The following is a 9,114-nucleotide window of genomic DNA, read 5'->3' on the forward strand; positions in this document are numbered from 1 at the left end:
CCAGCTAGTTTCTGTTGGCAAATATATTTTTGTAACTTCTCGTGCTATTGTGGCACGTTGCTCTTTGCTGGCGAACAGCACCTGAACTCTGGCTTCGGGGTGTTTATTCTTCAGGGCAGCCATCCGATGGCGTTACAACACGTGGCCACGTTCAGCAGCTGCCAGAGGTTTTCAGCTGTAAAGCCCGTTTTGGCCCTCCACCACAGCGCCTTCAAATTTACCCCCTAAATCTGTCCTTTTAACCTTAGATCTCATGGGATTAAGTCTTATGTCATAAGAGACATTGTGGAAAAGCTTGAGGTTAATCAGTAAGAGCTATTTTCTCAGAATAAATAAGGTGCTTTCATTTCTTGAAAGCCACTCTGATTTTTCCAGCCCACTCATAAGGCAAAAATAGCGGTGCCCTAAAAATGTCACCATGCATGTATAGATTTCTCTCTAGTGAAAACGAGCGCAGCGACCAGCTACTTCTCTCCCAGAGCAGCCTCAGAGCCCTTCCCGGGCTCATTCTTGGGAGTGAGGGGGCCCAGGACCCCGCGGCCCCCAGCCCCAGGCACGGGCAGACGCCGCGGTCCCAGCCCGGCGGCACATCTCTGGCGAAGGAGGGTGTGCTCGGGTGGGGTTACCTATGGGTGGGGGGATTTTTGCAAAGAATAGATTATCAATAGAAAATACAGCGTAAGGTAAGGCTGCGGGTACTTCTGGGGCACAGTTAAAGCACAGTTAAGGCTGAAGTTGTAAAGGTGGCATCGCCCATGGACACATTCGTCAGGCAAAAAGCAGCTTTTGTATCATCTGACAGCCAGGAAATCCAGAATTAAGCTGAAAGCCTGGCCTTGGCAGTACAAGCTGCAGAAGCAACTCAGAATCGGGGTTTGTGGCTGCAGCTTCCATGACGCTGGGCTCAGCTGGGCTCAGCTCGGCCGTGGGCTGTGCCCAGGCTGACAGTCCTGATGTAGCCTGATGCATCTGCGGGGAGCTGAGGACTGTTGCTGCGGGTTGTCCCCTCCCAGAAGCACCATGCAAAGGTGGGAAAAGGAGACACTACCGCACCCCCCCAGCTTCTTATTCATCCCAAAACCCTCCCTGCACCCTTCACCCCCCCCCAGGAACTCTCACTGTCCCCCATCCTCCTCCCGTCCTCCTCCCTGCTTCCCAGTGACCGAGGGACGAGCGGTCGCACAAACGGCAGCGGGACCAGTGGAGTTGGGAACGGTCAGGGTGAGGTTCATGGTTGGACTGGAGGAGCTTCGAGGCCTTTTCCAACTGAGATGATTCTCTGGGGGGGTGTTTGCTGCCCTTGGGCAACGCTGCTGGCTTTCGGGCTTCTCTCTGGTATTCTCACATGGGGACCCCAGGCTGAGGACTTCAGGGATTTATCTCAAAAACAGGAGAAACAAGTGAAACGTGCCAGTTTGCTGTCCCCGAGAGCGCCTCACCCACCCTTCCACTCACGCGGGGGTCCCCTCGGCGCTCACCGAACGCCTGCCTTCACCCAGACGTTACACTCGGTGAAACAAAGCCGTGAATTACGTTTATTCCTCAGAGAATGAAGAGTGAGGTGGGTTTCTCTGGATTAATTTTGTGCACTGTTTTTCTCCCCGCTCTCCTGTCACGTTGTAGCCCCGGCCAAACGCGCCATGGAGGTGCCTCGAGGAGGCCCAGCGCCTCTGCCCCAGCTCGAGGGGGAGCGACGAGCCAGCGGCTTGGGAAGCCGACGCTGCTGCCGTGTGCGGGAGCTTCGTGCTCCTCCTATTTTTCCGTGCAAACCATTTCGAAACAAAACGAGATAGAGAACACAAATCAATTCGATTGTCCTAGAATATGACAGCTTGACTTGCGACCTGTCTCATCTGGTACATGACAACGTTGTTTGCATCCTATTAGAGCGGATGACTTGTGCGCTGCTTATACAGAGCAGAGGGTCCCCTTGGTGACAGCTTCTGAATCACGGCACTTTCTTCATTATACAACCCATCCCCAAACCCCTCTGCCACTTGACACTGTAACACGGGTGTCACTACGCAGAGCAGTTTATCCTTCAGCACCAGCAACACCAGTGGGATTTTTTTATAGCCTTTATGCTCCCCATTCCGCAGAGGATTTTCTGGGAGCCATGGCCCTGGCAGGCCTCTGCAAAGTGCCGAGGGTGCCTCAGAAGATGCAATATTTAGTCTAACACCTCTGGGAGCATCTAAACCTTCTATAACCGCTGGGTCTGAGCAGCCTGGAGCAGGGCCCGCACCTCCAGCCCTTCTCTCGGGGCGCTGTGCGTGTCCTGGGTGCCCCCCCCGGCGCGCAGACACTGGGGGAGGAACCACGTCCTGCTCCAGGACCACACGGCACAGACACCAGCTGCGGGTGCAGGGGCGTTTTGTGCCTGAGAGTTCACATTTACACCCATGTGCCACACTAAACCCCCGCTGTAGCCTGCAGGCACACTGAGGAGCGTCTCCTACCCCAGGGAGCCCCCTGGAAACTGCTGAGTAGAGGAGCTGGCCACCCCCGGCCCTCTGCCATGGCCAGAGCAAAACTGCTGAGAGGCACTGTCTTGCTGCAAGGCTGAAATCAGTAATTAATAAATAATGATGTTGGCAGGGATATCTGGAGGGCTCCAGCCCAAGTGGCTGCTCAGAGCAGGACTGGCCTAGCGCCGGCACTGCCCCAGCACCCAGGGGTGACCCCGCTGTCTGCCCGACGGAGGAGGATGGGACGCCCATGCCCCTTGTCCTGGGGCATCACGGGGGGCGTCCTGGCCTCTGGAGGTGCCCCCGGGGGCTGTGGGGACACCGGGTGCCCTCTCCCAACGCTCCCCCAGGGCCAGGCCCTCCACATGCACGTCCCCAATTCTGCAAGGCTTGGTTTTCCTCCTGCTCGGGAAGGCGTGCGCGAGCGATGTGCACAGCGAGCTGCCCTACATCTGACACCCTAAATATAGCTGTAGGGCAGATGGATCGGAATTCATGCATGCTCTAGTTTGCTAATTTACAATTCAAGATCTACATTTTTTAATTTGCTTTATTTTTAAATCTCAGGCTGTGTTAGAAAGCTTCTGCCTTCTCCTTAGTTAGGCCAGGTCAGATCCAAAAAGGGCTCGTGACTCCTTTGTCCTCCTGGTTCTCATCCCTGACCCTCTGTGCAGAGCCTCATCCCAGGCTGCACCACTGTGGTTAGCAAAGCTGAGCAAACAACTAATTACAGATTATCTGGCAAATTTTGACTGCTCCTGTCTTTGGACTGCTCCTGCTCAGGATCTGCACTCCCTCTCCCACCTAAAACAGCAAACAGGCAGTAACATGTGTTAGTTAAAAGAGCTGTGCCAGAAGTACAGTAATGAGGAAAAAACTCATTTTTTTGCTGCTTTCACTACACAGTAGCTGAGCTGGGGGACACTCCACACCACTTACCCTTCCTGCAGGGGGGGGAAATAAATCAATCTTGATTCCAATATTTGTCTCTGCCTGTCAGATACTGGGGAGCAGCTTGGGGGATGCCTCCTCCTCACACGCTGCTGGACTCTCCTCGGGGTGCAGCTGAGGGAAGGGTCTGCTCCTTTTCCTGGCGGTGGTGGTGTGTACCAACAGCCCAGTACAGCCCAGTACAGCCCGCTGTGTTCCTTCTGATGCTCGGGGTATCAGCCCTCGCGCAGCCTCTGACTCCGGGCAGGAGTTTCCCAGGGGTGGGAGCATGGGGCCATTGGGACCTTGGCTGAGTTCCGGGTCCTGCTGAGGGTTTCCCCACTGTTCCTGGGGTCCTCCATGGTAATTCTCCCCAAAGAGAGTCCCTCTGGCCAAGGTTTTGACTTTCTTTGCAGCAGGTGTTTTTCCCTTGGTTCTCATGTAGATTTTTGTCTGGTGGCACACTCGCCTCACTCACCCCCCTTGGCACGGCATGCGCCAACCTCTGCCCTGTTCTTCCCAAGCTCCGATCCCAAGCCTTGTTTTCCAGCTCTGTTGGATCTTTAGCTGCTTTTTTTTCTCCCAGTCAGGTTTTGTTTGGTTTTAATTCCTGGTCCAATTAATCACCGTGGCCCTGGGGTCCTTAGAAGCCTGTTACACGCTGCCCGCTCTGTCCCTCCAGCTGTCCTTAGCCTCTGTACCTCCCTTTCTGCCCCATACCCTCCACAGGACAGCTGTGGCTCACATTTAGTCTCAGATATTTCATCTCACACTGCATCTGACATCTCCTCAGTGGTTAATAACCCACAGGGATCCCTCGGACTGTGGTTTCCACCCTGCTGCCCTCCAGCTGTAAGCACCGACGCTGAAGGACAACCAATCCTCCTGGCCTCCTGCACCCCGAGCACTTCATTTGATTTAAATTAATCACAAGTCAGATTTGTGGCCACCCCACCACAAATTACAGATTTTCCACGAGCAAGTTCAAAAGCGTTGACTAGCAGAACTGCAGCAGAACTGCAGCGAGCGGCGCGGAGGAGGAGGACGATGGGTTTTACCTCAGGCCCATCTCTGCTGGCTTCCTTAGGGTCTTCAGTCGCTCGGTCTGTCTCGGGCCGAAGGCAGAGCCGACCCCGTTCCCCGAGAGCAGGCGGCTGGCAGGGGCTCACCGCAGGGGAGGCAGAAAAGCACCAAAGCTTACCCATAGCCCCAAAGCCTTTTCTGGCCCCAAAAGTTGGGCTTTTCTGGCTCTAGAAAAAAACAGTTCAGCTTTACTTTGCAGAAAGCAAACTATCCAGGCTAACAAGTAACTGTAAAATCCCGGTATCCCAACCAGAACCTGGCCCGGAGTGAGGTGAGACCCGGGCCAGGGGGGTGGCAGGGGAGTGGGCGACCCCCTCTGCCAGCCGCCGTTCATCCCCCCCTGCACCCTCTGGGATCCACTCGGTCCCCCCAGCACATCCACCGGCAGCTTCGCGCTCCCGACAAATTAAAGCTGCTTGATACGGTGCCGACTTGGCAGAGCAGACGCCCTTCCCGTCAGCGAGAGCCGCTCATCGCTCCCGGTGCGTTAGGGAGCGACGGCCTCCCCCCCCCAACGTCGCTCCCTCCCGGGGGGCCCCGCTGCCGCCTTTCCTGGAAGTGTGTCCGCCCCTGACCCCCCGTTTCCGCATCAATCCCTGATTGATACGAGGGTGCCATTCCTTGCCTGGAGGCGCCCCGCCGGTGTGGGGCCTGAGCTGAGCCCGAGTGAGAGATCGAATCCTGCCTGGCCCCAGAAACACCCCCCAAACCCCCCCCCCCATGTCAGGCGAACACGGTGGGAGTATGGAGGGATTGTACCGACACCTGCCTCCAGCTGCTCGTTCTTCACTGGAGGTGCCTCACGCCGGGCGGAGGGAGCCGTGGGGAGGGTGGGGGTGCGGTGTAGGGACGCGCGGAGCCTCCAACGTGCCCATGTGCCGTGCTTTGGACCCGGGCGGCAGCCAGACCCCTGCAGCCGCTCGCTCGCCCTGACGCGGGGACTCCACGGGGTGGGGAAAGGCAGACTCGTAGGTTGAGATAAAAACCAGTTGAGGAATTGCAGTAGAATAAAACAATGACAAGAATGAGAAGCACAAACGGGCAATGCACAACGCAATCGCTTGCCCCCCGCTGACTGACCCCCAGCCCGCTCCCGCCCAGCGACCCCGAAATACCAGGATCCCCCCACGGCAATCCCGGAAGCGGGAGAGAACCCCCCCTTCCCGGCCGCCCCCCCTCTCCATCCTGAGCAGGACCTCACACCACAGGGAACACTCCACTGGTCAACTGGGGTCCGGGGCTCTGGCCGTGCCCCCTCCCAGCTTCTCGTGCACCCGCGCACGGGCAGGACGGGGGGAGTTGGGGAGACCTCGATCTCCCCGCACCGACCGCAAACACCAGCGTGTTATCAGCTTCTGCTCATCCCAGATCCCCCCTGAACCCCAAACACTGTTCGAGCCACTAAGACGGAGAATTCCCTCTATCCCAGCCAGAGCAGGGCACGGCGGGACCCTGGGCTGCTGCTGTTTGGCCTTTGTGGTTCATGCAGTCCAGGCAGACAGCGCATGCTGGGTCCAAGCCCGGCCCAGGAATGTGCTGGGAAGGGCCTGGGTGGTGCTGGGCACGGCAGAGCCGGTGCTGGGGGGGAGAAGGGCTTGGGCACAGTGTCCCAGCGCAGCGCTGGGGCCGGGGGACAGGGCAGAGGGGACATCCCGCCACCACGCCTGCCGAAGCGCGGGGCCCGCCGAGCGGAGCCGACGGCCTTTGGTCTGGGCAGTTTCAGCCAGCCAGGATTTAGATCAACCCAGAAAGAGGAGCAGACACATTGAGAGCACTAAATTGGGGCATTTAGCTCCAAATTACAAACTTCCGTCTAAAAATTCTAAGGCAGGCACTTGCCTGAAGGTGAAAGCTCCACGCTCGGCAGAGCAGCCCCTCTCCATCAACACCCCGGGCACGATGGTGGGAGCCGTGCTCTGGCCTTTTCCTAGCGACGTCCCTTCTCCCAGCACAGGCAGCAGAGCTGCCCTGGCTGAGAAAAGCCAATATGGCTTTCTAACGCCAGTTTTACTGCCAATTGTTCTCTTTTTTTTCCCCAAATCTGAGCCCAGATTTTGCAGCTACCTATTTTATATATGACTGGGGACTGAAGTTTTAGCTGTGTCAATCCCCTGCCTTGCTGGGAAACCTAATATCCCAAAATAAAATCTATATTTAATACCCCAAGCACATCCAATAGTTACATAATTCACATCTATTAGCTAAGTACAGTAATGAGTGCTCTGCATTTTTAAAACATCAGTTAATTGTCTCCCTCCTCCCTGGCAGCTCAGAAGAACAGAAAGAAAAGGCACAAAACGAATCCCACAAAACCACATCTGACAGGTTTAAAAATCTATTTTCCTACAAGGAAATATGGGAAGGATGGGTGATTAATGAAAGACTATGAAGAAAAGGTTTTATCCAGCAGATTAATTTCAACGTGTGTTTAAATCCTTAGCGGTGTTGGACAAGATGCTTGGAGGCGAAGCCGTGGGGCTGACTGGGCAGTCGCCCTGACTGGTCCCTCTCCCTGCCTGCTCCCTCGTCCTGCCTGTCCTTGTCCTACCTGTCCTCTCCCTGCCTGTCCTCGTCCTGCCTGCCCCCAGAAAGGGACTGCCACCCCTGGGTCGCAGCGGGCTGCTGGCCTTTGTCCCTCACCGGGCGCTGCTCCGCAGTGGTTGTTCTGAGCAGTTTGGGCAGAATTTGTAGGAATTGTTAATTTTAAGCACAGTATTGATTTACTTGGAAAATCAAGTAAGCACAACTAGCAAAATATTAAACTTTCTGAAGTCAGGCCCTGTTCTGAATAATGGTGACCGTGTTTTCACAAAAAGAGAAATATTTTTAATGTCCGCACTCGTTTTCCCCTGCAGAGGCAAATAATGAGGGCAGGAGAATGAAGCCGGCATATATGGAGGGCAATCATTTAAAGCTTTCATGTTTAGGGAGCAATTAATTATCCAAACCTCCAGTTTTGAAGAAGAAGATATTTAATCTCTTTTAATCCCTCATGACTCGGACCTCTGACCTGAACACCATGACCTCCACATCCCACGCTGCCTCCCTCGGGACAGAACTGCGGGAAGGACCGTTGGCTCCTCAGCAATCCTCCACAGCCCCGGGAAGCGCTGCCCGGGGAAGCTTTGTTGCCGGCTGGGCTCTCCCAGACAGGCCACGGGGGGAAGCGACCGCAGCCGGGCCCGCAGCCGGGGGCAGGAGCCGTTTGGTGGTTTCTGAGGGAGCAGCGCGGGGTCTGCAGGCTGATGGTTCGGTGCTGCGCACACCTCGCTCGCGGCGAGCGTGACTGACATCAATTCTAACGGCTCCTGTTGCCCCTCACCTACGTGATTCGAACCTGGTGCAAAATAAACCCGGATACGCTCGGGTGGGGGCTGCTCGGCATCGCCCCTTGCTCGCCGGCCGCTTGTTTCGCTGGAGAGCCAGGGCAGGGGCTTGGTGTTTGGTGTTGTGCAGAACCAAACTTTGATGAATGATTGTAAAAGCTCTGCAACCCCTCCCCTATAAATCTGGGAAAAAAAATCACTCAAATTTTAGCCGAATCTCTTTTAAAATAACAAAAGATGGCACGATCTGTTTTTCCTCCCATACATTTTTTCCTCCATCCTCTTGATACCCAGAGCATCCATCCCCAGCCACAGAGAGGGGATTTCTGCCGGCGCTGGGAGAGGCTCGCCCGTGCCCGACCATGGCCAGGGTTGGGGGCTCGAATCCTGCAGGAGGTGTGATGGGCAGGTGCGGAGCCGGAGCCATCAATCTCCCCCAAACGGAATAATTCCCAGTCATCGCAGAGGGAATAAATAAGCTGTCCCTGATAGGCAGCTTGTGCTTCCAAGTTCCCGAGCCCCGTTCATGCTCCTTCCAAGTGCCCTATATCATTTGCACGGCAGCAGACCATTAGGGAGTCGGTATTAGCCTTACCTGCAGGCTTATAGGCCAAGATGAATTGCTGTACATAGTCAAAGTACTCTTCTGCGGGAAGAACAACACCGGGATCCGAGTGAGGAAAATGAGAACACCGAGCGACGCTTTCATTTAATTTAATTTATCCGCTTTGTGCTCCCCTTAACCATGGGGTGGGATGTGTGTGTTAACTACAGCGAGGGTCGTGCAGGCTTTGCTAATTAACGTTTGGCTCACGGAAGGGAAGAATCTCCATCCTGCAGCCAGAGCTCCGCAACACCTCAGGAGCAAGGTGGATGTCCTCGGGAAGCAGAAAAATACAGAAAATGATCACCGAAAAAAAGTAATCACGGCGGCGTTGGCCGAAGCTCGCTCTGCTTCCCATTTCCCATGGTGAGCCTCCCCCGAGAACGCGTGTGCCTGACCCTAAACTTTCCCCATTTTCCAAGCCAGTGCACTTGATGGGAACTCATCTCTCTGTTCCCCCCCCGTTACATACCCCGTGGATCTCCAGGGGTGGGACAGCTGCCAATTGAGAGGTGGCTGAATCCATTTCACTTACGCAGCTTCTCAGAGATTGGGCTTTTATGGTTTTACTTCCATTCCTTGCGGCTCAGCGGACGACCTCGCCTCTGAAGTAAACGCCAGTCGGTGCTACCCTCGCTCTCACGGAAGATGTGGATACACATGTGTTTCCTTGAAAACAAACCCACGCTGGGGAATGACCGCC

Source organism: Athene noctua, chromosome Z (assembly GCF_965140245.1).
Source record: "Athene noctua chromosome Z, bAthNoc1.hap1.1, whole genome shotgun sequence".
NCBI classification, from domain to species: domain Eukaryota; kingdom Metazoa; phylum Chordata; class Aves; order Strigiformes; family Strigidae; genus Athene; species Athene noctua.